General features: G+C 58.4%; 1 long non-coding RNA gene across 1 annotated transcript; it reads right to left on the bottom strand.

The window, feature by feature from the left end:
• Positions 1-2,239: 2,239 nt before the first annotated feature.
• On the bottom strand, positions 2,240-24,467 carry LOC122241085. The gene is made up of 3 exons (XR_006221050.1): positions 23,324-24,467; positions 11,758-11,939; positions 2,240-3,121 (listed from the first exon to the last, which is right to left on the bottom strand). It is a non-coding gene; the product is annotated as an uncharacterized LOC122241085 (long non-coding RNA).
• Positions 24,468-27,657: the final 3,190 nt, after the last annotated feature.

The raw sequence follows: 27,657 nt of genomic DNA, 5'->3' as shown, positions 1-27,657 counted from the left end.
TCTGGAGAACCCTCATCGACACAGGGCCCCAAGGCTGATCAAATGTCCCCCGGCTGTGGCCTCAGCCCTGGCTTCTCACATGGGTGCCAGCAGGACCTGCTTGGTACCCGCCTGCTCGGTGCCGTAGGCCCGCCCCTGCCACCCACCGGAGGGTGGACACCTGTCCCTTCGTGCACCCAGTGCCCCTCTCACAGCCCCTGACGCAGTAGCTGCTGTAAAAATACCCGACCCGGCCATTCCCCGACGCAGACCCACCACCCTCCCACGGGTGGGCACCTGCGCCCCCTTCAGGCCTGGCCTCCACTCGGGGTGCATCCAGCGGCCACACCCCCCATCTGGGCAAGTCCCGCCTGGGATGGGACAGGGTGACTTGGGGGAACGCCCTTCCCTCCCCCCTGCCCAACATAGGGCTGCAGTCCTACTCCTGCTCCAAGGAGCTCGTTTCCTAGAGGACACCCTCCCAGGCAGAGGAGGGCAGACCCCCAGGCTCCGGGCTCTGCCTTCCTCCTTCGGAAGCTACCCCCTCCCCCACACGTGCCCCAAGGTGCTGCGGGAAATCAGGGCGATGTCAGGAGATGCCGAGAAGGGTGAACCTCGTGTGCACACCGACCCCACCTCGGATGTGACTCAGACGCAGACACGGGACCAAATCGGGGTGTCCTCTGGCAGAAGCCAGCCCCCCAGATTTCCTGGCCTCTTTGGGAAAAGTGACCAGTCACACAAGAGCTGTTTCTGCATGGCTTCTGTCATAGGTTAACCCGGTCACCCGGATCCCTGGGAAACGTTTCTCAGCCTCTGGCAAGTCCTGGTAGAGCGTCCTGTGGGCGGGCACCTCTGGGTGGAGGTCCCCAAGAGGGAGAAGAAGCCACCGCCTGGTCCAGGGATGGGGACCACGGAGACTGCCACCCCCACCCTGGCTTGAGGTCAGGAGGAGGCATGCAGGAGGGGCCGTGGGCTCTGTGCAGAGGGCGCGTGGGCTGGGGCACAGTGGGGGTGCGGGCAATCCAGAAAGCGTCACTGGGAGAGCTAGTTGTGACCCCACATGCGGCCTTAGAACAGCCATGCCAAACCCCTCCCGTCAGACCCTCACCTCCCGCTCCTGAAGCCGATTCCAGTTCTAATCGACAGGTCGCTGATTAGGGTTTGCGTGAGCTCCTTCATTCGATGCTTAGTCTCCTTTGGAGTTGCTGCTGAAGTGAGTGAGCTTCCCGTCCGCGGGAGCATTCAAGCAGCAAAAGGCAGCCTGGATTTCAGCCAGACCTCTCTGCATGGGTCAGGATGTCGGGCCTGGTGGCATGGAAGGGGTCCTCCAGAAGGAAAATGTACCTAGGCCGTCCGTGGGTCAGACGAGGGGTGCTAACGGGCTGGGGGTGGGGGTGGGGGGATGGGCAGAGCCAGTCGCCGGGGCGGTGACGGCTGAGCGCTGCTCCCCACGCCCGGGCGGGATGACACCGGGACCTGCAGACCTGTCCCTGCTGTCCCTAGTCCTCAGCTCAGCTAGAAGTGCATCTCCAGAAGAACGGGAAATCCAGGAAGGAATCCCCTCTTTTACCTGCCTTCTCAACCCCCTGCCAAGAGGTGGCTCCCCTGCAGGGGGAGAAGGGGAAGGGCTGCAGCAGCCTGAGAGCCTGCCACCTGCACCCCGTCCTACCTCAACCCTGCCAAGTAGGGTCACTAGGAGCTCCCTCGCCCAAAGTCACCCAACCACCAAGAGAGGAGAGGGGAGCCCGTGGCGCCTCTGCTGGTCCTGCTGTGCACGACGGGGGCGGCCCGCGGGGCTCCTGGGTCCTCCCTGGCTCCTGGCTGCTGCTCCTCCCCGCCCTCACCTCCCACCCTTGGGGCACAGGTCCTCATTTTGGGGCAGGAAGGTTCGAGAGGGAAGTTAAAAACGTAACGGGTGTGGATTTTCCTTTGGGGAAAGAAGCGGGTTTGGAGCTGGGTAGAGGTGGTGGTAATGTGTTTCGTGATTGTGCTAAATGTTGCTGAAATACACGCTTTGAAACCGTTCGTTTTACCTTGTGTGAATTCCACCTCAATTTTTAAAAAGAGGGAAGGGGCGCCCGGGGGGCTCAGTTGGTTAAGCGTCTGACTCTTCGTTTCAGCTCAGGTCACGGTCTCAAAGTTCGTGAGTTCGAGCCCCGTATCGGGCTCTGCACTGACAGTGCTGTCTGCTTGGGGTTCTCTCTCTCTCTCTCTCTCTCTCTGCCCCCACCCTGCTTGCTCTCTCTGTCTCTCTCAAAATAAATAAATAGGCTTTAAAAAGAAAAAGAGGGGAAAACGGAGACAGAGTAGCAGCCGTGTAAGCGGACGTGGATGGGGCCAGGCCCGGTGCGTTACATCCCTCTACGTGCACGAGCTGAGCAGGTCGTAAGCCACCTGAGAGCCGGGGCCTGCGGTGGCTGCTCTGCACTGGGGAAAAGGGGATCGAGACCCCTGGGGTCAAGCGTCACCCCACCACGTCCGTCAGTGCCCCAGAGCAAGTGACACAGCCCTGGACTCCCGGGGGATAAAGCTCCAGAGGACAGCAGGAATCTCACGAGTCGTCCTTCGGGGCCGAGGAGATGCACGTCGGCAGCCGTGTCACTTGCACCCTGTGACGTGAGGGAGTCATGTGCCTCCGGCACTCGCAGAAAGTCCACCTGCCTCCTCCCCCATCCCCCTGAGACTCACACAGGCCCAGCCAGGGGCCATCCTCAAAGCTGAGGCCCTGGCCCTGCGAGGGGACGGAAAAGGTCTCGGCATCCAGACAACGGAAAAGTGGAGACTGAGTCTGAAACTCCTCTTGGTCCAGAAATCTGTGCTAAAGAAATGACTCATTACAACAGCAGAGCCTTCAAGTGAGACAGATGGGGAAAACTCTCTGAAATGTGCCTGTCTGCCATATTTAGAATAATTGCAATCCACTACATTAGGGCATCGGGTTTTCAGCAGCTAGCGAGCTGCTTGGGGTAAGAGGGGCGCACTTTTTTGGCAAATGAAGACGATGCTGAAAAGGCCAGTGTGTTGGCTTGTACTCAGTGCCTGTCACTCTCCCTTCTTCTCCGTGTGGCTGTATCCAGCCCCTCGTCGTATACCGCTCGCTGGTCAAAAACAAACGGCCAGCAAATTGAAGCCTGGAACCCTAGACGGGAGAGAAGAGAAGCGGGCAGTCACGGCCTTGCTGGGCCCCAGGGGTAAGCACAGCTGCCCCGGTGCCCTCTCTGCCCCTGCACGTCCGGAGAGCCTTGGCCCCAACTGGCCCCATGCCTTCCATGCGATGGGGTCTCCACCCAGGGCTTGGCTCTTGACCCGCTCCTGTGATACCAGAGTCGTGTTTCTCCAAAGATTCGTGGAGGGAGAGTTTCACAGCGGGGACAGGACTTGCATGTGCCAACAACCTCACGCTACAGATGGGGCAGAGGAGTCCCCCCACTCACGCCCAAGGGAAGGAAGCTGGGCCAAGATCACCAGAATCAGGAAAACCCAGGCTTTCTCCCTGATGGTCTAGCTGTTGAATTCTGCTCCGTGAGGATCCAATGGAACCAGGGGGCTCCAGTCCCAGCCACCCCTTGTTCCCGTTTTACTTGTGCAGATTCCCACCGAATCCCAAGTAACTAAATCAGTGCCGTGGAAATAAAACCAAGATGGCTCACCAAGCTGGTCATCATTCTGGTAAGCTCCAAGTCCTTCTGACTCCTAGAGACTCGGGGTCCTTCCATTAAAACCCAATGCTAGGGAGTCCCTGCGGCCCGTAGGGTTCATGAAGGGTAGCAGCCACTGACTGGAACTCTGGTTTCAGCAGCTCGGCCAACGTGAGCTACAGGGCAGTCACCTGTGTCGTTTCCACGCCCTCAGGGCCCTGTCCCTGTTCTTCCGCGTTCCCTTTCAGTCAGGGCTGAGCGGGAGTCTGTCCCTCTCGAGTTCCCACACAGCTGTCAGGTGCTACAGCCACGGCGTCCCAGGCCTCAGAGCCCCCGGGACCAGCCCCCTGTAGAGTTCAGCCTTCCTCTGTGACAGGCTTAGCCTCAGGCTCACAAATGTGAGCAAGGCGTTGGTCACACCCAAGTGTCTACATTTCTTCAAACCTTGCTCTAAATTCCTTGGCGGTCTTGTCCAGATTGTTCTCAGGACCCCGAGCGGGGCCTCACGCGTCGCACGTGTTCCATAAACGCCCACTGAATTGAACGTTGCCTTAAATGCATTTCTAATTACCACTTAGTTAAATCATTTAGGGCCCCGTTTAAATTTCATTTTTATGATTCCACCGTCAATAGCTGCCAGGTTGCCAGGCTGGCTCTACCCAGGGTCAGTTCCTGGGAACTGCCTGAATTGGTACTTTTACGCACAGGAGGACGACACACCCCACCGGCTTTGCCCTCCTCCATCACACGGAACACAAGTGTGTGCACCGCCCCACCCCCCGCAGCGGGCGCACGGTGCCTCGGCCACAACCCTGGACGTTCGTGCGGCCAATCACTGGCTCCAAAGCGCTCTGCACCTCCGCCTGGTGGACCGTCACCATGAATTTGGGATGCAGGTGGGGCCGATGGGGTATCCCCTGGGATGGCTGAGACCCTGCCAGGAAGGAGGCGCTGGGCTGAGGATCCAGGGTCAGGCTGCAGGCCAGTGCCTCAAGGGAGTCAGCGGTCAGATGACAGACGTGTGGGATGTGACAGATGCGTTCGGGTCTTCAATGCAGAGGCCAGTCCGGGGGGCCGCCAAGGCCTTACAAGCACGGCAGGTGCACAGGAGCTCCGCTGGGACATCAGAGCTCCAGTCTCTTCCTGGACTTCAATCCCAGCGAGACTCTCATCAGCCACTGTGGCTTCCAGACCACACAACGTGGCTACAGTGGTCACAGCCCCCACCTGTGTCTGAGCGTCCCTCAGGTCACCCTCCTGGCCGTTCCCCAGGCTGTCTCAGCCCCTGGACCACTGGGAGCTGCTGCAGCAAACAATCGTATGGAATCGGAGGACTGGGAAGGCACCTGGTAAACTACAAACGCCAGAATATTTATGCATAAAGCAGGGAGGAGTTTGGTTTTTGTTTGGGCTTCTACAGAGTGTTCTTTATCACCGGTACTTTATCCTTCAGGCTTTTTGGATAAAATTGAAATATCTGACCTGGTAGATTTTCCTATAAAGCAGGTGTTCGAGCGGCTGCCCCCACCCTCTCTGGAAGCCAAGGGTGCTGGGAAGCGGTTGTCTCTGATGTCCTGGCCACTAGGAGGAAGGGTGGGGCCGGGGAGCACTTCAATGCCCCAGTTGGTCAGAGCGGGTCTCCCTCTGCCCTCAGCCCTCGGGTACATCCTTTGCTCTGGCCATAGGCCTTCGGGCTTCACCTGAGTGCCAGACCAGCTGAGAGCCAGCCCCTCCTGAGTCCCACCAGCCCCACCGGGGTCCTGGGCCCCATCTCCAAGCCTGACTTGCTCCCTGCCGGGAGGCCTCTTGGGGTGGGGCCTCAGCATGGCACAGACCCCGTGGAAGAGGCCCCTCAGGGTCAGAACAAACACCTGAATGAAGCGAGGGACAGCAGGCAGCCTCCCTGAAGCAAAGAGCCTGGGTAACGATGTCTGGGGACAGGATGACCTTCAGCCGTGGCATCTCAGTTACCCAAGCGAAGACTGCTCTCGCGGCTTGGGATCCTAAGAGCTGGGCTACTGCTGAGCCGCTGGCTTTCGGAAGGATGGGTCTTGTCATTTGTTGGCTGCGTTCAGAAGGCAGAGCTGTCACTGGCTGGCTGGCTGGTCTTCAGAAGGAGAAGGTAACCGCTGATTGGCTGGTTTCCGGAAGGGCGGGGCAGTCACTGATTGGCTGGCTTCTGGAAGGGCGGGGCAGTCACTGATTGGCTGGCTTCTGGAAGGGCGGGGCAGTCACTGATTGGCTGGCTTTCGGAAGAGTGTGTACTGGTGGGAAGTTGTTAACCAACTAGGTACAGTTTAAATGCAGCCCCGATGGTTAGTTGTTTGCCGTGGCCAAAACATCACCAGACTTTTCCTGGGAGGAGAGCTCTTCTTGTTTACGCGTAGCCTTCCGACAGGAACACCCCAAGCTGGGTCCCTGGGCCACCGAGAGAACCGTGAGCCCTCTTGCCCCGAAGCTACCTTGCTCTAGTGCACACCTGGGCCAGGTGCTCACCATGACAGCCATTGGAGTTTGCTCTACTGTCACGGCTGCGGCCGAGTGTGACCCAACACACATGAACTCTGGGAGAAAAGCCTCAGTGTCTCCAGGAACCTGGGTTCCCTCGTCCGCAGGCGGTGAGATGGCATGGATCTCTACCGGGACTGTCACAAGGACCCGGTAAGACCACGCGTGTGAGGACTTAGTGGAGGAAGCCAGCGGGAGGCCAAGCCACCAAGGCTCACGTCTTCGGGGAGACGTCACCGGGGAAGCAGATGTGGTAGGGCTGGTCAGCCCCGTCTGCCAGAGGCATGTAGGGAATCCTACAGACTCCCAGCTGGCTTGCCCCGAGGAGCTGCTCCTCCCACAGGATGTGCCCAGGACAGGTCTCCTTTCCCTCTCTTTCTGTTGGTGAGCAGTTTGGAAAACACTGGGAATTCACGCCCCGGAACGTGATGTGCAAGGAAGGTCTCTCCCCCCAACAAAGATGTCCCCTTGCTTCCCACCACGCCACATCTGAATTCTGTGTTTGTGTTGGATCATAAGTAAGGCTGATCACGTTTTGTACCTAACGTGGAGTGACATCTTTTGAATCTCTGCATATTGCTGTTTTCACTAAGCCACATGTAACACTTCAGAGCGCCAAATGCTTTTTAAAAAATAGATCTGGCTCTGAGAGAGTGCTATAGAACAACACTGGTGGAATATGGCTTTTATGAAAACACAAAATGTTACCAAAAAAAAAAAAAGAAGAAGAAGAAGAAGAAGAAGAAGAAGAAGAAGAAGAAGAAGAAGAATTGAAAGAATTCTTTGGAAAGAGATGTTTTGCAGAGACGTTCGCTCCGGGGCGTACTCCAGGGGTGAGTGCCCCTGGACACGAGTCATTCCCTTCAGCTCTGGATCTTGAAAACCTGCACAGCTCGGTTCCCCAGACTCAGACCAAACCCCACTTTCCACAAAGCAGAAGCGTCCCGGGTTCTTCCGTGTTGTGCAGGTGTGGTCAGGATTAGTGAAAGGAGACGCGACATCAGAGCTCTCGCAAGTGGCCCTGCTCTCGCTTCTCGAAGCCCCTGGTCGACCTCGCCTTCCCGTCGCCACAGGCAGCCCTGACCTTGCCCCGTCCTTCTGCCACACCAGCCTGACAGCCCCAGGCCTGCATTCCAGGGGATTTGGTCCCTTACAAAGCATGGTCCCGGCCTCAGCACATGCTCCCTGCCGCCCGGCCAGGCATCTGCGTGTTCCTCACCTGCTCCCCGTCCTGTCCCTCCCGCAACTTGCTTGCACCCCCACACCTGCCCTGCAGCAGCCCCACCGCCTTCCCCGAGCCCCGCGCGGGGCCACCGGTGCCCTCCTGGGTCACAGGCAGCTCTTGGCCTCCCCTGCACACTCTCCTCTCCAGGCTTCCCAGGGGCCTTGCTCTGCCAGGCAGGCCCTTGGACGTGTCTCCTGACATCCCACACCCTCTTCTCTTCTGCTGGCCCCCCGTTTACACACACAATGCGTTCTCCCATCTTAGAAGACGAAACTACAGACACAGTGCCCGGACTGGGGGTTGCCAGGTTCAGGGCGGGGCACAGAAGGATATGGAGGAGGTGCAGGGCATCTCCAGGAGGTGGGCGTATAATAGCGGTTGGCAAAACCCACGCCTCTTTAGGGCACAAAGTGAACCCTGGGGTAAACTATTGACTTCGGTCAGTAATAATGTCTCTATCTTGGTTCACCCGCAGTTGATAATGGCAACTAGGGCGGGTAGGGAAGACCTACCATAACTCTCTACTTTCTGTACAATCTTTCTGAAAACCTACAAATGCTCTAAAAAATAAAATCTATTTTAAAAAGCCCTTCCCTTGCTGACTTTCAAGTAAATGGCACAGTAAGAATAAACGTCTAGCTCACAAAGTCCAGCGGCAAAGTCAGAACTGGGGAAGCCAGTGCCCTGCGCCCTGGGATCTCTGCCGGGAAGGTGCAGGTGCGTGTGTAGAGGCTCCCAGAGGAGCGGCCTGGTTCAGGTGGACAGATGGCATCTCTCCACTGACGCCCCCTGTCTCAGAGGTGTGGGACAGGCGATAAGGGACCGCACAGGGCAGAAGGTGCAAGCGACAGCCAGGAGCCCTCTCAGGCCAAGACAGAGGTGAAAACAGCCGCTGCATCCCGCACAGAAAGCCGCTGCTGCTAAACTGGGGGGGGGGGGGGCAGGGGGGCGGGGAGGAAGGATCCGCGGGGCCAGGTTCTCATGTGCCAGAGGGATACCCTCAGATGTGCGAGGTTCCCCAAGCACACCACCCAGAGCCTTCCCAGAAGACTCTTCAGGGGGCAAACGCAGCCCTACCCAGAGCACAACCACAGGCCACGCGGGGAGCCGGACGTCACCATCACCGAGTCAAAAGTCCGCTGGGAAGCCCATGTCCCCGTGTCACCATCCAGACACCATCAGCACGGCTACACAAATGTTGACCAAGATTCCTTAAAGAGCATTAAGCTTCCCAATTAAGAGGCAAGACTCTGCTAGAAATAAATCCAGGATCCCTCTCGGCAATAACTGGGTAAGATCGCTATCAACCTGAAAAACCCCGATAGTAAATTGAAAATTTCCCCAAACGAACGGCTGTGCCAGCTGAAAGACCAAAAACATAAAAATCATGAGCATTTCCATATATTAGCAATATTAGAGAAACCTGAAGCAAACATCCTATTACTGGAAAACAGTATTTAGGGATGAATCTCCCAGGAATTCTGTACAACCTGTTCATACCTGCCAATGTGACTGAGGGACACGAAGAACATTTGAATCAGCGGAGACCCGTCTTTCTCCCTGTGGGCGAGGGCTCAGTGGTGAGGGGATACCTAGACCCCACCCGGCACGGACGGGTATGTTCGGTGCCATTCCAGTAGAAACCCCGGTCACATTTTGGGACCAACTTGACAAAATAATTCTAAATTTTCTCTGAGAAAATGAACTAGTCCGATTGTCCAAGAAACAGAATCTCGGAGGAGGAGGGATGACGAGAACAGTCTAGAAAGTCTAAGAACAGTGCCAGGTATCTACTACCAGAGCGGCTCTTCAGGTCCGTGATAATTATGTCAGTGGTCCTGACCAGGCCAGCCCTAAATCCAATGACAGGTGTCCTTGTAAGAGACAGGAGAGGAGAAGCCACATGAAGACAGACAGAGACCAGAGCAGTCAAAGCGAAGGAAGCCAGGGGCCCCCAGAAGCTGGAAGAGACGGGATGGATCTTCCCGTAGAGCCTCTGGAGGGAGCACAGCCCTGCCCATGCCTCGAGGTACACCTTTCAGCCTCCAGAGCTGGGAGAGAGTAAATTCGTTACTGTAAACCTCCCAGTTTGTGGCCATTTGTTAGGGCAGCCAAGAAAACTGATACCATGGTCTCGGGGACAGGTGCCTGTTAAAGGCCAGCTGGTTGGTGTTCCTATTCTGGCACGTCCCTCCCCGTCCCTCAGACCCTCAAATTCCCACAGAACCTACAGCTGCCTTCTGTCGCGGATGTTTGCTCTTGGGAAAGGTCCTAGCAAGGACCCACACACACAGGGTCCACGTGGGGTCTGTGGACCACACAGTCAGTGTCCTGGGGGCACCAGAAAGCATTCTGCACCCCACAAACACTGCTCATGAAGGCTGCCCCCAAATCAACACCAGCGCCTCCACCCATGATGGCCTGTTCATCACCTTTCAGGTTTCTCAGGAGGGATCGCTCTGACCCCCACATGCAGCGACACCCTTGAGCTCTCTGAGGTGCCTCCCTGGCTGGACCAGGCTCCAAGCCCACCGGGGCAGCTCCAGACATCCAAAGGTCGTCCTCCCAGATCCTCCCACCAAGGCCAGTCTTGCCCTCCTCCCCAGATAGGTGCCCACTCCCTACCAGTCCTTCGGGGGGCAGGTCTAGCCTCAGTGTTTAACATTGACGATCGTAACCGCCTGCAACAGACATAAACTTTCACTCTTTATGAAACTGACATCGGTGAGGAAAGGACGGATTAATCAAAACTGATGCTGGGGAAAATTGCCTTACTTCTTTGGGGAAAAAGTGAAGTCCATCCAGAGACAACAGCATAAATCCAGACAGATGCAGAGTTTAACACTAAACATGAAACCACACAAGAAGCTTATAGCACGTAGGTGGGTATCAGTCTGCGTGATCAATCTGGGTGAGAGAAAAGCCTTTCTATTCCCAAAGCCCGAAAAAGAAAACCACCAAGGAAAACACTGAAAACCCGGCTACATAATAACGGAAAAAAAAAAAAAAGCCACTGTTGGGGCGCCTGGTTGGCTCAGTCGGTTAAGCATCCAACTTCAGCTCAGGTCATGATCTCACGGTCTGTGAGTTCGAGCCCCATGTCGGGCTCTGTGCTGTCAGTTCAGAGCCTGGAGCCTTCTTCGGATTCTGTCTCCCTCCCTCTCTGCCCCTCCCCCACTCATGCTCTGTCTCTCAAAATATGAATAAACGTTAAAAAAAATTTTTTTTAAAAGCCAGTGTTAACTTCAAAAGTAAATTAAATAAAAAGGCGAGGAAAAAATACCTTCTGCAAACATAACGAATCCAGGTTTAATACCATTAATATCGAAAGAAGCCTCGGACGTGAGTAATGTGGTCAGCAGTGTCTAAGATGGCCCAGGCGACCCCACCCACTGGGGCCCACCTCCTCCCGCTGAGTGCGGGCCAGTCCTGCGACTGCTTAGAAGAAAGATGATACAACGAATGACGGTGGCGACGCTCTGGTTATGTTTCAAAAGACCGCAACTCCCCCTTGCTAGCGCTCTCACTGCCGCCCGTCGGCTAGCGTGCTTCTGTGAAGCCTGTGCCACGTCCGGGGCTCAAGGGACTGGGGGAAGTCTGTGGCCAACGGTCCACACTGCTGCCAACAAGCAAGTGAGCAGGGAAGCAGATCCGTCCCCAGTGGAGCCTTTGGATGAGACCCCAGCCCGGGCCTGCATCTCGTCTTGTAGCCTCGTGAGACCCTGAGCAGAGGACCCACCTGAACTGTGCCCAGAATCCCGACCCACGGAAATAAATGTGTGCCGTTTCAAGCCACTCCATGTGTGGTGATTTATTACACAACAATCAATATCCAGTTGATTAGTTGGTTAATTAGAGCTGGACGACCTCCCACTTCCAACCAGGATCCCTCTCGTGCTTTACAGGTGACCCCTCTCCTCTAAGGGAGAGTCCCATGAAACCTGCTTCCCAGCAGCGTCTGTGCCCACCCGGAAACAGCCTCAGCAGGTCAGGGGCCTCTCAGCACTCAGTCTCTGCAGAGAGGGCTACAAGGCAGCAACTAAACCCAAAAGGGGCAGGTTCCCTCTCTCTCTCCAGGAAGCGGGGCTGCGGGAGCACTTCCGGGCTGTCCCAAGGGCAAGGACTTCAGGGACCTCCCCTCACTATAGGGTACAGAGAGCTTCTCGGCAGTGGTGGATGGGGGGGTCGGATTCCCAAAGTGGGTGGTGGGGAGAGAGAGACACGGCAGCACGCCCAGGAGGAACACAGTCCGAGCTCGTGGGAGACGGTCTGGAGCAGCAGAAGAGGAGGGCAGGGGTGGAGGGGGCAGGTCCCCGCCTCTGCTCCCCAGGTGCCCTCCAACGGCTCCCCGTTCTCCTCGGTGCCCCAGCCCCACTTTCCACCCTCTTAGGGCAGCGTGTGCACCTGTTGGCTGGGGCGGGCAACACGGTGGTGCTCTCCGGGCTGGGCGCGTCAGGGGCTGGTGCTGGACCACGGACGCCGGGCTGGAGGACGTCCGCACGGTGCAGACCGCGTGAGGTTCAGGATTGTGTGTTTGTTGGGGGAGGGAGCAGGGCCATGCAATCTGAGCTCATCTTCCCAAGATCCTAGGGTGGAAGCACATAATCTTTTAATTAAAATTTGACTGAATTTTAACTTGAATTTCCCCATCTGCTCCCTTCATTATGCCTAACCCTAAACCTAACTCCAAGCCATCTGTGTTCCTGTCTCATTAGGTTGAGTTGCTGGAGTGTTTGTCCGATTCCTGCAGGCGCCGTGAGCCCCTCGCAGAGAGGAGCTGAGCCGGGGACGCTCTGGGTCTTCGGAGGCAAACACACGCCCGCCTCGCCGGGGGTCTCAGAAAGGCTGTGGCACAAAGGCTTTATCAGCAGCGATCGGACGGGTGGACAGAAGCCTGGACCAGAATCAGCGCCAGCAAGGGCTCGGGCTCAGCGTGGACGCCCTGCTCTGATCGCTGAGAACGGACGAGGCAGTGGGTGCGTGACGTCGAGAAGCAGCGGGGTGGACCGAGCTGAGGGTCCTTATCTCACAAACATGACACCGGAAGCCGCCCGCCTGTCGTCGGGACGATGCCCCAGAAGCTGCTCGGCTCCTGGCCCGCGCTCCCCGCTGTCTACCGAATGCTTGCCCCGGCGAGCGCCCCACGCGTGCCCCCAGTGCGAGTCCCAGCGGGCGATCCTGCCGTCAGGCTGCCGCACAGGAGCCAGCTTCCTGTCCAAGCGCGGGGGCGGGTGGGCACCTGCCTCCTGGGATGTGCCCCGTGCTGTGCTGTCTGCTCCTCGCGGGACAAGGGGCTGTGGCGGGGCCCACGGGGCCTCGCCCCCCCCCCCCCCCCGGAGCAGACTCCTTAAGCAGGCAGACCTCATAAGCTCTTGCGCCGGAACCAGAGAAAACACACGCGCTTGCACAAAACTGGGCATCGTGGCTGGAGGATAATCCGACGCAAACGCACACACTCATGCGTCGTGACAAGCGGCTCCCGGAACATAAAAATGTCAGCGAAGAACAGGACATTTCTGGAAATTCTGGAGACACCGCAGGGAGACCTGGCTTGATCGTGGGCAGCGTCACGGCTCCAACCTGAAACGTTTGCCTGGAGCCACTGAGATGTGGGCAGGAGGAGGAAGGGGAAGGGGTGGGGCTCTGCGGCCTCCTCCCCGCTCTCAGGGGGTCGAGGGTCCCTCCCCGATCTCTCCAGACGCGACAGAATGAAGTGCCGGGCAAGACAGCAGGGCCCTTGACAGGTGCAGCGCGAGCACGCGTGGAACACGCGTGCATATGTGTGTGCCTGCTCGTGGCACTCACCCCGTGCCGGACCGCCTGTAGGCACAAACGCATCTCCCCCCTCTCGGACGCGGGCACCGTCGGGTCCCTGCTTCGCGGATGGAAGAATGGAGACCCAGGAGCAGCCAGGTGGCCTGTGCAGCCACACGGGGTCCCCACGGCTGGGTCCCCGCGGCTGAGGGCCGACCACTGGCTCCATGATGGGCGTGTGGCCCCAAATCCAAGTCTGGCTGATGGCGGCACCCTCCCCCCACCAGGCTCCTCTCCCCACCCCTCACCACGCACATGCACACACACACACTCTTAATTCAGAAGGGTAACACAGAACTTCAGCGAGGGAGCAAGAAATGACCGTTTTAAAATCACAAATGCCCATCAGTCCATTAAAAAACAGCTTATCCCCCGAAAGTAGGAAAGACGTCACCCAAGAATAAAGATCAGAGCTTTAAAGTCAACCCACATCTTTCATGGAGCGTGCTTCAGGGTCCTTGTCTACCTGTATCTCACTGCTGCTGGCTTTGGGGGGGCCCTCCCTGTGGGCAACAGGGGTGACTGAGCCTCCAGACAGGCCCGCGACAGGCCAAATGTGCGTAGGAGGTGGCCCTCCTGGCCAGGTGGTCGAACCAAGTGGGCACTGGCCGGCTGGGTGGGGGCGGCCAGGGACAGACAGGGACCACACAGGCTGCCCTGGCCCGTGGAACCTTGGTGACAGTGGGTTCCAGGGGCCCGGGCCGCGGGCTATGGAGGGGACCCTGTGCCCTGAGGCAGGTCTGTGCCTGACGCCCTCACCACAGCGGCCCTCGTCAGTCCCAGAGGACGATTCAGGGGGATCCCAGGCCACGAGGCCCTAACCCTTGGGCTGGATCCCAGCCCTGTGCCTCTGTGTCCCATGTTGCCCCTGAGAAACCAGAAGTAATTTCAGGCTTTGGCTGAAGAAAAGCTCGCTAATTATGGAAGAGGAGAGACCATTTCTGCTCTCGGCAGGAGGCATATTTACTTCTTTGCATGAAGGTATCTCTAAACACAGGTAATTATAAAAATCATTACCCTCTCGAACCAGCGTGGGAAACCATATGGTCGGTAACACATTCATAAATAATTACCCTGTGCAAGTTCTCTGAAATAATATTTCCTATTTGTCTTACACCTTCTGCAAAAAATGAATCTTTCAGCACTCTCTCATTCGGAAACCAGGCTGACAGCACCCCTCTAGCAGAAGAGAAGGGAATGACTAGAATCTCAGGCCCACCCACCGCCTGGAAGAGGGGCTCCAAGGCCTCAGGGCCCAGCCTGGGAGCCTGAACCTCGGCCTCCAGCCCCCCGAGGGCCCCGCTCCCTCCTGCAGGAGTTAAGCCTGATTACAGCCTGTCGGGACCAGCCACGGGGCCTCTGCTGGTTGTTTTGTAGACGATGTTTGTCATATGTGACGGAGAACGTCAGGCCTATACCAGCGTGGCTGTAGGAGCCTCAGGACCCCGGGTCCCTCCTGCGGTGCCCGGGGAAGGGTCCAAGCAGTGAGAAGACGGTACACTTGGGCCAGGTCAGGCGCAACGGCGAGTGAGCCACTCGAGGCTCTGGCCCCTTTCCACCCCACCACACCCTTCCCGCCACCTGCCTGCTCCCCACGGTGCAGGGTCCCGCTTTGGCTTTCTTGGATCCTTGCCGGGCTGTGTCCTCCTTCTGGCTGTCCCTTCACCTTCCCAGGGTCTCGGTGTCCTGTATGTTTTGCTCAAATTCAGATAGCAAATACTATTTGTAACTCCGCTGGCGAGGACATGGGAGCATTCTGCAAAATTTTTTTTTTTTTAATTTGTTGAGACTTGTTATGTGGCCTCATATGTGATGTGTTCTGGAGAATGTTCCACGTGCCCTTGAAAAGTATGTGCATTCTGCAGATTTAGGGTGGAACGTTCTGAATATGTCTGTTAAGTCCATCTGGACGAGTGTGTCATTCAAAGCCACCGCTTCCTCGTTGATTTTCTGTTTGGACGGTCTACCCACTGACGTTAGTCCCCTCCAGTTATCGTATCCATTAGTTCCTCGATGTTGGCTCTGACCTGTTTTGTGTATTTGGTGCTTCATGTTGGGCGCATAAACACTCACGATTGTTTTATCCACGTGTAGGGTTATCCCCTTTATGTTTATGTGGCGTCCTTCTTAATGTCTTGTACAGTCTTTGCTTTAAAGTCTGTTGTGTCCGGCATTAGGGTGACTTTCTGTCTGAAACGAGTCTCTTGTAGGCGGCAGAGAGATCGGTCTTGTTACCCATTCTGTCACCTGACGCCTTCTGACTAGAGCATTTGGTCTGTTTACACTCAGAGTAATTATTGACAGATATGTACTGACTGGCATCTTGTTACCTGCTTTGTGGTTGTTTCTAGAGATTTTCTCTGATGTTCTCCTCTCCTCTTGCTGTCTTTCATGGTTTGTTGGCTTTCTTTAGCGGTGTATCAAACTTTCTTAATCCTCTCTGTAGATAGAGCTTTCACATTTAATAGAATCCCCCCAGCCTGCTTTTCATGGGAAACAAGTCTGCACCTTCGAGGCTCTCCCGGCCCCTCCCAACACCAGCGCCTGGCCTCCCCATCTCTTCAGGGCCGCCGCTCAGTGTGGGCTTTTGTGGTTTGCCCGGAGCGTGTTGACCTCTGCCCATCCCCTCATCCGTGGCAGTGCTCACCCAGGAAACCGGCGCTCACAAGAAGGGCACCTGGCGGATAACCACGTGACAAGATGGCCACCCTGCCTTTGCATCTGGATGACGCCTTCCATGGGCAGAGGCCCTCTTTGTCCGCATCCTTCCTCCAACTTGTGCTCTTGCAATGGGTTCAGTCTTCACTCCACAAACACGTGTTGGGGGGTGGGCTAGGCTAGGGGACCCAGCAGGGACCAGGTCATCACACATGGCTTCTGGAAGATTCTCTGTGACATTAAACTTTTTACAAGGATGCATCTTGTCCCATCAGCCTCTGCCGACTCAGTACGACAGGGATTCCACAAGCCCTCTTTTTCCAGTTCCAAAAAAGTCCCTTAACGATGTCACTATAATTTCTGAGCTTTCTGATGTGTTTTTTTTTTTTTTTAACTTTTTTTAATGTTTATTGTTGAGAGAGAGACACAGAGTGCAAGCAGGGGAGGGGACAGAGAGGGAGGGAGACACAGAATCGGAAGCAGGCTCCAGGCTCCGAGCTGTCAGCACAGAGCCCGACGCGGGGCTCGAACTCACGAACCACAGAACCCGATGTGGGACTCGGACTCACGACCTGCAAGATCATGACCTGAGCCGAAGCCGGACGCTTAACCGACTGAGCCCTCCAGGCGCCCTGATGTGCTTCTTTTGAAGGCGCAGCCATTATTAGCTGGTTGGCTCTCTATGCGCCAGGCTCAGAGCGCTTCCAAATGCCGCTCCTTTATTTAAATTTATTCTGATTCCTTTCTGTCCTGGATCTGCTGCCTGAGGTATCTCCTGTCTCGCTCACTGAAAAGAGGCGTTGCTGATTCTAACCACGCTTGTGATGGCTGCCGTTACTCCCATGATGCACCTTTCCCGTCCAGACCCTCTGCTGTTAGCAGGTGCGAAACACACCTACGTTTCTTTTAGGATGAATTATGCCCATCCTCTAAGAGGCTTCTGTTGGAGAAACTTGAGATCAGCGTTGCTGGTTCCAGGTTCCAAGTGACTGCTTTTCTTCTTTCCATTCTACGGGGGGAAATTATCCAAAATTTTCTCCCTCTCCCTCTCTCACTCCTCTCTCTCTCTCTCTCTCTTTGAGGCTTCGTTGTTGATTTGCATGCGGTTCAATATTTCAGATACGAGTCGGACGGTCAGATCCGTGCCTGACACACAGTAGGTGTGCGTGCTAATCATGGCACTGGGGTTGCCACAGAGCATCTGTTAGATACTCTAAGGTAACTGAAGGTCAAGCTCTTGGCATTATTATCCATTACGCCATCCCAGGGGCCTCTGGGTTGACCAGCTGAAATCCTACTTGGAGAAGGCTCTTATGTGCATCCCTGAACTGTGGGTTTCTCTGGACTCGGGGGCCCCAGCTGAAGATGCTGGAGAGAAGAGAGCTGAGGTGGCTTGGTCTTTGGAGCCCCGGGGGCAGACCCCACCAGAGGCGACTATTGGGCCAGAAAGCCGCAGAGGGCCCCCACTGTTCGGAAGAGCACATACCACCAGTACCTTAGGAAACGGGCATCTGACGCGTCCGCTGGGCAAGCAGATGTCCTGTTAGCAATAAGCCCGGTGCCCGTGGGTCGCAGCCCCACAGAGCCGTGGGATGAGGTGGTCTTGTGACTTGTAGATTTCTGACTTGGCGTGTGTTCCAGTGGACACACGGTGAGTCTGACCGAGTGCCGAAGGGGCCTTGATGCCCGTTTCATGCTCCATCGTCTCCTTTCTGCCCTGGTTGCTTTCCTGCAGGTTCGTCTCAGGGCCGAAGATTACGACCAGCGAGGCTGCGCCTGGCCAGCGAGACAGCAGCAGTGTGGCTGCGGGCCACCCGGACGCATCGTCCGTCGCTGACGTGCCGTCTGACCTTGCCCTCCTCCTGCCGCGGCCCGCACTTCGTTCCGCGGCACATCTGACGGCAAGATCGAGCTACATGAGCGTTGCTCAGAAAGTGACTCACACCCATGAAAATGAGGGGGTCTAAATAGCACTCATAAGCTATTTTTAATGCACTATGAGCGATACGTCTGCTGACACAGAGATTGTCAGGGAAACAGATTTACTTAAAGTGTTGCGTAAACCCACCATAGCTACGACTTGGCACAGATATTGAGTATCTTATATCAATGGGACAAAGTTCAGATAATCACCGTAAATGTGAATTTCGCCAAGACGAATCCATTGAGAATTAGCAGGCTGATGAAGCAGGGCAGGACAAGTTGTTTTTCCTGAGAGGAAAGGGATCTAATTGATTGAAAATTTTCTCAAAATTTTTTTTAGTACATTAGTACTATTTTTCAGCTTTTTCGAGGTCTAGCTGAGAAATGAAAAGAGTGCTCGTTGAAGGGGGGCAGCGTGAGGTTTTGAAGCACGTGCACAGAGTGACAGGGTCACCGCCACCAAGCTAACTGCCTCTCCATCCCGTCACGCCGCTAACATTTTCTTTCTGCCCGTCGTTTTCGTGGTGAGAACGCTTAGAATCTACTCCCTTAGCGAGTTTCAAGTAGACGACACAGGGCCGTGCGCGTCAGTGAGCGTGCTGGCCGTGGGCCGCCCCGTGCCCGCCTCGCACGACGGGAGGCTACACCCTTTGACCAACGTCTCCCAGCTTCACGCATCCTCAGCCGCTGGCGACCACGGCCCTGTCCTCTGTGTCTGTGACTTTGACCATTTCAGATCTCGCAGTTAAGGTGACGGTACGGAACATTTGTCTTTCTGTGTCCGGCTTATTTCTCTTCGCGGAATGCCCTCAGGGTCCATCCCTGTTGGGGCAAGTGACAGGATTTCCTTCTTTTTTCTAAGGCTGAAGAAAATCTCATGTGCGCTATGACATCTTTTGTTTTGAGAGAGAGCACGCACGCGCGTGCACGTGACTGGGGGAGGGGCACAGGGAGAGACAGAATCCCAAGCAGGTTCCACGCTCAGCCCAGACCCCCACGTGGGGCTCGATCCCACGACCCTGGGATCACGACCTGAGGTGAAACCAGAAGCCGACCGAGCCACCCAGACGCCCCTTTCAGGGCATCTCTAGCCACCGACCTGCCGAAGGACAGTCGGCGGTCTCCGTGCCCGGCTGTCGTGGATGATGTGCCCCAGCGGACGTGGGGGTGCTCGGCTCTCCAGGGCCCTCCTCTCCTTTCCTTTGGATATGGACCCCGAGTGGCGGTGCCGCTCACATGGCCGCCCTGCACACACTGTTCCGGGACCGCGGCTGTGCGTGCCAGCGGCCCACGCGGGCTGCCCCTTCCCCACGGCCTTGTGGGCACTTGGCAACCTTCTGGCTGTTTGAGTCCAGCCACCCTGACAGGTGCGAGCTGGTGTCTCATCGTGGGTTTGATTCGCATCTCCCGGATGAGGAGTGATGCGGGGCATCTCTGCAGAGCCTGCCGGCTGTGGGAGGTCTTCCCCGGAGAAGCGTCTAGTCAGGTCCCGTGTCCATTTTTTACTCAGGTTATTTACGGGTTTGCCCGCTATTTTGCTACTGAGCTGTAGGAGCACCTCACGGTCTTTGGATGTTAACCCCTTATCGCACAACCGGTTTGCAAGTCTGTTCTCTGATTTCGAAGGCTGCCTTCTCACCCTGTTGCTGCATTTCTTATTAAGATGTTTTATTTTATTTTTGAGAGAGAGAGAGAGACAGAGTGTGAGCGGGGGAGGGCCAGAGGGAGAGGGAGACACAGAATCCGAAGCGGGATGCAAGCTCTGAGCTGTCAGCACAGGAGCCCCACGCGGGGCTCGAACCCACGAACCAAGAGATCATGACCTGAGCCGAAGCCAACGCTCAACCGACCGGGCCACCCAGGCGTCCCATGTTGCTACACTTCTAACAAGTTCCCTCGGTGCTGGTGCTGGGGGCCAGGGACCCCACTTCGAGAACCGCTGGCTCCCGGGGGGTTCTGGGTTCCGTTAGTCCTTACCCCCCACGTGTCAAACACACTCTGTGACGCGTACTCCCTGCTTCGGGTTGTTCTTTTTAAGTTTCAAGGAGAAACTTGCGGACGCGAGTCCCCTAAGGGTCCCAAGAGAGGCTGGTGGCACCTCACACCCTGACCGGGGTGCTCCCTGTGTGCACAGGCCTGTTCCTCTGTCACCAGCAGAAGGGACAACAGGCATGTCCCAAACAGCCGGCATCTGTCCTTGCGGGGTGGGAATGGGACCTGAGTACAGAGCCCCCAGGGACACAGACCCCAGCATCACATGCACCCTGATGGGGCCCTGTGCCGAAGACAGACGTGGTTCGATCCGGCCCCCAGGAATGACTCTGCCACGAGAGGCAGCAGGGCAGTGTGTTGGGGGGGGACAGGGGAGGGGACACCAGAGCTTGTAGGAGACCCCGTGGTGGCTCGGAACCAGCCAGCGGTCATTAGGATCCCTGCCCACAGCCTCCCCAGCAGTGACCCCACACAGTCTCTGTGCCCCAGTGACGCCTCCGTTTGTCCCAAGCGTGTTCCCAGGCACCCCCACCCCTTCGGTTTCCAAAAACGCTCAAGGAGCCAGGATTATAAACTGGGTTTGGGGAAGGCGGGTTTTGTTTTTTGTTTTTTTTTTTGGTAACTGAAGTGAAATTCACACAACATCAAATTCACCATTTTGTAAAGTGTGTGAGTCAGTGGCATTTCATGCATTCAGTGCCGTGCAAGCGACAATTCTGTCTGGTTCCAAGACACGTCACCCGGTCCGTTCTCTCCCCTCCTCGGCCCTGAGCGGCCACTGGCTTGCCTTCCGTGTCCACGACGCCTCCCATCGCACATCCGTACCCTACGTGGCCTCGCGTCTGGCTCTTTGACCAGGCGCCGTGTGTCTGAGGCCCCCCCCACGGGGCACCCTGCGTCCACACCTCACTCCTGCCTGTGGCTCAACGGCCGCCCCCACGGCGGGCAGCGTGTGGGACACCAGGACCCTCACCAGCCGCACTCCTGCTCCTCTGAGGCGAAGGCAGTCGCAACACTTTTAAATTTGACAATGGGGGGTGTGTTAATGACTGACTCATGCTGCTTCCACTTTTAACTTGTAACAATTGAGGTTAGCTTGGTTGTGAGAGTGACCTGCTTCGGCAGACCCGTTTAGACGCCCCACGAAGCCGGCCGTGCCGCACGGGGACACGGCCCCGCTGCACGCTCGGGCAAAGTGCCAACACGGAGGAGCTGAGTGTGAGGGCCACGGCCACGGCCACGTTCCACGCCCACCCCGCTCAGGCGCAAATCCAAGCCTGCGCTGCCGGGCTCTGAACCTTCGCTGGCTCCCCGCTGCCTTCTCACCCCCACCTAGCCGAGCCCCGTAGCAAGAACTTCTCGGGCCGGTGCAGCTCGCCCGCAGCTTTTCACAGAGTCCCCCTTCCTCCCCGCCCTGCAGCACAGGGTCTCCCCCACATTCCCTCGGCGTCTGCTTGTCCGTCCTTCAGCCCGTCCAAACCGCCAGCCCCCACCCCACTGTGTCGCCACCTCCCTGTGGGTCCCTCCTCCCACCCAGAGCCTGGCAGCGTGGACCCACCGCGGACACTCGTGCCGAGCGTCCACCTTGTCCCACGTCACCGTTCTCCCTGCTGACCTGGGACACTTCTCTGCCGACCTTGGGCTATGCCCCTGCTGACCTGGGACCGCCAGTCTCCTTGCCTCCAGCTCAGTCCCCAGGCTCCTTTGATCCCATAGTTCAGGTGCATCCTTCCGGCTCCCTGGACCCTGCAACCCGGGGAGAATAGAGCGTCTGGGGAGCATCTCAGCTCCCCCCACTCCTGACCAGTGACGAGGGCACATGGCGTTTGGTGGGAGTCAATGACCCTCACGCCCACTGTTGGGTCCACACAGCGCCCTCCAGTCGCTACGTCCACGGGCAGCTCAGTGCCCTGGGTGTGCTGGTCACGCAAAGGTGACGCTGTGGTGCCCCGAGCGCGCTGTCAGCCGCCCCGCCTCTGTCTCTCCAGGGCTCTCTCCTGCCCCGTCTCCAGGAAACCCCAAGTCCGTCAGGCGGGAGGACGGACCACCCAGGTCCCACGGTCCGGAGCCTGGCGAGCGGGGCCTGCTCTGCACACGGCCCGTGGCCACGCTCCTGCCGGAGCCCCGGGCTTTCCGTGGGCTCCGGGCAGAGCCGGCCCCCAGCGGGCATTCACGGGGCGCGTAGGTGCTTGTCCTTGTCTGCCCAGGTCACCAGTCCCGCCAGCTCAGCTGCCACGCCTCCCGCCATGTGCCCAGCTCCAGGGCCGCCACGCGGGCTCCACCAGGAGCAGGAACAAGTATGGCACCGTCCACAGTGCGAGCCAGAGAGCAGCCAGTCGTGCAGGGTCGTGGACAAGGGAAGGACCCCAGTCATCAGAGGCAGCTGACAAAGGAATCCGACCCCACCGGGAAGCTTTGTGAGGGTCCTCCAAGAAACCGAGCCTGAGCTAAGCTCTGGAGGAGGGGCATGACTCACACAGAAGAAACTGAGAGGAGGGAAGAGCAGTCCCGCGAGGGCAGCCCGTGCAAAGGCCCCGTGGCCATGGGGAGCACAGCACGCCCCAGAAAGGAAGAGCCCAAAGTGGCTGCGGTGCCCAGAAAAGGGGGGTCTGTGGTGGGAGATGGGGACAGACAGGCAGAGACCGCGTCTGCATGGCCTTATCTATCAGGTCAATTAACAGTGTCAACCATTTAAAGGAGGACACCTTCAAAGAGAGTTTGGAGAGCCTGCAAGAACCCCACGAGCAGATGTCGGGTGAGGGGTGGAAGCCCAGAGAAGGTATCTGGGCAGGAGGGTACATGTGGAGCCTAGCGCGCAGGCACAGGTGGGCAGGGGGCACGGGTTAGCTTGCCCAGAGAGACACTGTCAGGGACGAGGGAAGGACGCGGCCGGTGCCTGGCTGGCCTCCAGCCTCCACCCGCCAGAGAGACAGAGACGAGCCCAGGGGAGCACAGAGAGTCGGGAGGCAGGAGAAAAGCAGGGGCACCACTACCTACCCCCCACTAACTGGGCCCGCACTTCAATAGGCTCTTTCTTTCTTTGTTAAGTTTGTTTATTTTGAGAGAGAGAGAGAGAGAGAATGGGGGAGGGGCAGAGAGCGAGGGAGAGAGAGAGTCCCAAGAAGGCTCTGCACTGACAGCACACAGCCCGATGCGGGGCTTGAACCTACGAACCGTCAGATCGTGACCGGAGCCAAAATCAAGAGCTGGGTGCTCAACCGACCGAGCCCCCCAAGCGCCCCCAATGGGCTCTTTCTACGACCCACCCACCAGCCGAGTCATCCTCGAAAAACGTGTCCCCCTCCTCAAAATCCTTCCAAATGTTTCCACTGCAGGTGGAATCCTTCTCCGTTTTCTTTCCCGGGCCCCCAAGCCCCGCGTGTCCCGCCCTCACGGTGTCGGTGGCCTCGTGCTGCGCACCCCGCTCTCCAGGCCCTCCCCCCCCCCCCCCCCCCGGCCCGAGGACACAAAGTACCCTCATCTCCCCCAGGCCTCGCGTTAAGGCCTCGGCCGCCCCCCGCCCCCCACCGTGGGGCTTTGATCTCGCGCACTTTGCGCACGGCAGCCCCCCATGTTTGCTTACTTAATACACGTCACATGCGTCCTTGGTAATTGTAAGCTGCTGTGGCTGCGTCTCACCCGCAGTTGGAAGGTCCAAAAGCAATTACCATGCAGCCTCCCTGTGCTTAGGAAGACGGGGCAATCACCGCTAATGACACAGCACTTACTGTGTGATCGCCCCGCCGCTGCGCCGTAATTACTATGTAATTAAGTGGTCACCAGTTGCCATGTAAACACGGCTCGCGCTGGATGCGTCTGTGGCTTAAACAGCCCTGCGCACTCATTTTAATTGCAAAGCGTGGAATGGAAAACGGTGGGCTGGCATACGCAGAAAACCCAGGCCTGGAAAAAACGTAAGGACCCTCGGGAAAGAGGAAGATGTCGTTTCGCACATCAGCTCCGCAGGTGTGGGGTCGAGAGGCACAACGCGGACCCTGGCTGTCCCCGCGAGAATACTGCCGGTGCCACATGCAGAGCACTTTGCAGACTGCAAAGTGGCAGCCAAACGCACGGACCGGATGATGGCTGGGTGGTCCCTTTGGGACTTTAGTTTTAAAGAGAATGCATTCCAGACTGTCCAACCAAATGCCCTAAGAAGGACCCTCTGTTTCCCAGCATTAAAAAAAAAAAAAAAAAAATTCCTGCCTCGGGCAGTTCGCAATCTCTGTTCCACGTCTTCAAAGCCCCAGGACTTCCAAACAGCAGAGCAGGGGGTTCTTCCCCACATCCAGATACCCCACGAGTGCCAGGACGGCGGACGCCCCAAGGACGATGTGCGGGGGGCAGACACTCCTCGCTCTACCGCTTTGGATGTAAAGAGGCAGCCCCCGGGGATTCTCCGTTCCCACCGCACTCGCTAGGCGAGGAGGGACGCAGGCTGGAAGCCATCTCGTCCCACGGCACAGGCCACCGGGCGTCCTCCAGGCGGGGGGACGGAGCCCCGTTCTCCTCCTGAGACCTCCACACCGCCCGTGTGCAGCGGAAACTGGGGTCTCCTCCTGGGGCCTCCGGAATGACAGAGGTCAGAACAGACCCCGGGGGAACCAGGTCCTTCATATCCAGGAGGACATCCTGGGGCCGCGGCACGGCCCGGCGGTCAGTGAGGCAAAAACGCTGGTCAGCGGACGACCTCCCGGTTGGAAAGGCAACGCCAACGGCCACTCCTTGCTTCCCTCCACCCTCTGGGGGTGATCTCGTGCGTGACGTGCGTGATCACGCATCCAGATCACGTGTCCAGGGCTGGACGCTCCGGCCGGACGCACGCCCTCTAGAGGCGGGGAGAGAACTCTACCAAGAGACAAGGGCCGGGGACATCGGTTCAGTTTGTGGGGATCCAGTGACCAGGCCACGCTGGGACATTCCCTCCAAAGTACAGACCACGGATCCTGTGCCTCCCACCAGGGAGAAGAAGGCCTCTCGGGGTTCTGGTCCTGCTCACGGTCACGGCCGCGGCGTCACTTTGGAGAAGCGTGCGTCCCATCCTCGCAATCTTCCGCCGCGCGTACCGGAGGTCCTGGCCCAGAGCAGCGCGCTTCCCCCAAGGGGCCAGCAGGCAAGGAAGGAGCCACCTCCCAGCGCGGGACCAACCTTGCCCCTCAGAAAGAGGGGCCCTGCTCTCACGTGTGCGGGTCAGGCGCTCAGGCGATGCCCCGGGGCGGCTCGTGGTCTCACGGCAAGTGGACCGGGGCGGCCCTGCCAGGGGCCGCGGTTCATCCTGACACCCTTCCACTGCGCGCCCCGGGGAAGCGGTGTGGACGCGGATCTTAAGGACGCGTTCCCAAACGGCATGAGCTCAGCCAAGGAAGCAAGGGCGCGTGAGCAGCGGGAGCGGAGGGTGGGGAGCGCAGGGGGCACCCCCACGTCCCCGGAGGGCCGAGGCCCTTGCCCAACGCCGCCGCTCTGCACCCACTGTGCGGAGGCCGCCTCTGCGCCTGGGGACCCGACCTGCTATCCCAGCCTCCCGGGACTGGTTGAGGCCTGACCACCTGGCACCTCCCTCTGCTGCAAGGCTTTCCTCGCCCCCTGCACCCTTGCTCTGGGCACAGACCTCCTGTGCTTTGCAGCCTCCCCGGGCCCTTCCGGGGGACCCAGAGGGGAAATCGTCCAAAAGGGACACTCGCTTTCCCACCCCCGGCCTGTTTCTCCCCCACATCTCCTCTGGCTCAGGGGGCAGAACCTCTGCTCATCCTTCCGTCAGACAAGACCCCACACCAGTGCCTTGTTCCCCGCTCACACTCGCGCCCCCCCACGCCCGTGTGCCCCCGTGCCCCCCTCACACCCACGTGCCCCCCACGTCCGCAGCCCCCCCCCCCACACCCACACCCAACACCCGAGCAAATGTTCTCAGGCCTAATCTCAAATCAGTTCAGACCTGCATACCTTTACCTCTGACTCCTCCACAGACCCCCTCATGTCTTACTAGGACGATTGCAGCAGCCTCTCAGCCGGCCCGCGTCCCGCTCTTGACGGGCACCATGCACGTGCACCAGACCAGCTGATGGCGGGGTGTCCCCGGGGGTTATCTTCCCTTTTCTGGCTCACTCCGTTAGTACCCAGATGATCCTGCTACAAATAATTAACACCTTGACGTTTACCGAGGCGGGGACACGGGATCAGTGGCATGGGCACACCCGGGGGACCCCCGCTCCGAGGTCAGAGACGACGGTGGCAGCGGGAGGGCACCACGGGCATCCGCCGGTCCACATTCCGAAATGAAAACCACACCCAGCAGTGGCCGCGTGCTCCCCGCCCCCCACCTGCACCCTTGTAATTAGCGGGCCCTCCCCCCATTACAGGCTCTGCGACCAAGGGGGACCAAGGGGGAGCCGGGTGGGCAGGATGCTGTGCAGCTTACGGGACCAAGAGGAAAGGGGCCATAAAGGGTTAATTAAAGGGGCACGGGCGTCCCAGCCCCTCGCCGGCGTGGACGTTCACAAGCCTTTGTGAGGGGCCCTGTACATGAGAACTGCGGTCCTAACGTACCCCCTGTGGCTCACCTAGCACAGAGAGACCAGAAATGTCTGGCTGCCCTGCTCCCCCAGCACGAGCCCTCTCCCCTCACTAAGGAACTGGGTGGTCTGGGTGGGGGTGGAGGGAGAGGCGAGATCTGCAGACGGGCCATCCTGGGGCCGGCCAGGTAGCCAGCTGGTGCCCGGCAGGTGCCCCTCAGTGGCACCCCGGCAGCCCACCAGGCCCCTGGGCACGGCTTGTCACCAGCCACTGCCGTTCCCAGAGGCTGTTATCTCCCCTCCCCCGGCACACAGAGGTGCATTCCAGAATCTCCTACTCCAGACATGGTTCTTAATGACCAGTGACATTGCCATCCAGGAGCACATTAGAAATGCCACCTGTCTACGCCCCCCACCACCGACCTGCCCCCATCTTCCTCCCGCTCCCAGACAGCAGCACGCAAGGGCCTCTCCCGTCAACCCAAGGCTGTGCCCGGCTGACCTGGGACCTCCCAGTGGGCGGTGGCACCGGGCCTCTCCTCGACCCTGCCCGAGGGCCCGAGGCACCCAGACCTGCCCCCTCTCCGGGCTCCTTCCTTGCTACGGAGGGCTGTGGTCAGGTCACAGCCGCACCCTCCCCTGCATGGCACACCCTGACCTGTCTCCTCAGGGATATCAGGAGCAGGCAGCGCCTCTGTCTGTGCTGACATGGCTGACGGGTTTCAACTCGGCTGCGGATTCTGATTCATCGGGAAGGGCTTCCTAGAGCATTACGTTAAGAAGGATTCTGAGGCGGTATCTGCTAGGCTGGCCGTGCGCGTCCTGGGACGGGGCTGCCCTGGGATCCAAGCGGTCCAGCTCTTAGAGCCCATGGCAGCCACAGGGCGTTCTCACCTCCACGGGCTCCTTGCAGGCCCCTCCCGCCTGTCTGCCCAGAGGAGCCTCCAGGTACGTAGCTGAACAGGCACGAGGGACCGAGGGGCCGCCCTTCACCGCGACCCTGCCAGAGCAGTGGCGTCAGCCTGAGACCCCGGTACAGGGGTGTCAGCCCTGTGTCACCCGGTGTCAGCCTGAGACACCTTCTCCATCCAGGAAGCAAGGGGCGGGGTGTCTCCTGCACCCCTGGGAGACGGGTTTTTCTCCTGGGTGTGCTGTGCTCCCAGGAAGCGAGCCTCACCCTCTCCAAGGAGCAGGTGGGATCCCTACGGGCCAGGCGGGGGGGAGGGGGGCGGGGGGTTCGGGCCTAGAACCAAGTGTCCCAGGGTGGTGCCCAGCACCTAGGAGATGCCTGGACCGGTCCTGCCTCTGTCTGGGAGGTCACTGCCTACCCACCCCACTGCTGGAGCCTCCCTGCTCTCCTGGGACCACACGGCTTTGTGTAAAGGGCACCTCTGAGACGCTCAGTACA

This window comes from Panthera tigris, chromosome C1 (assembly GCF_018350195.1).
Source record: "Panthera tigris isolate Pti1 chromosome C1, P.tigris_Pti1_mat1.1, whole genome shotgun sequence".
NCBI lineage: Eukaryota > Metazoa > Chordata > Mammalia > Carnivora > Felidae > Panthera > Panthera tigris.
The sequence above is the reverse complement of the archived record's forward strand: the minus strand, read 5'-3'. Positions and strand labels throughout refer to the sequence as shown.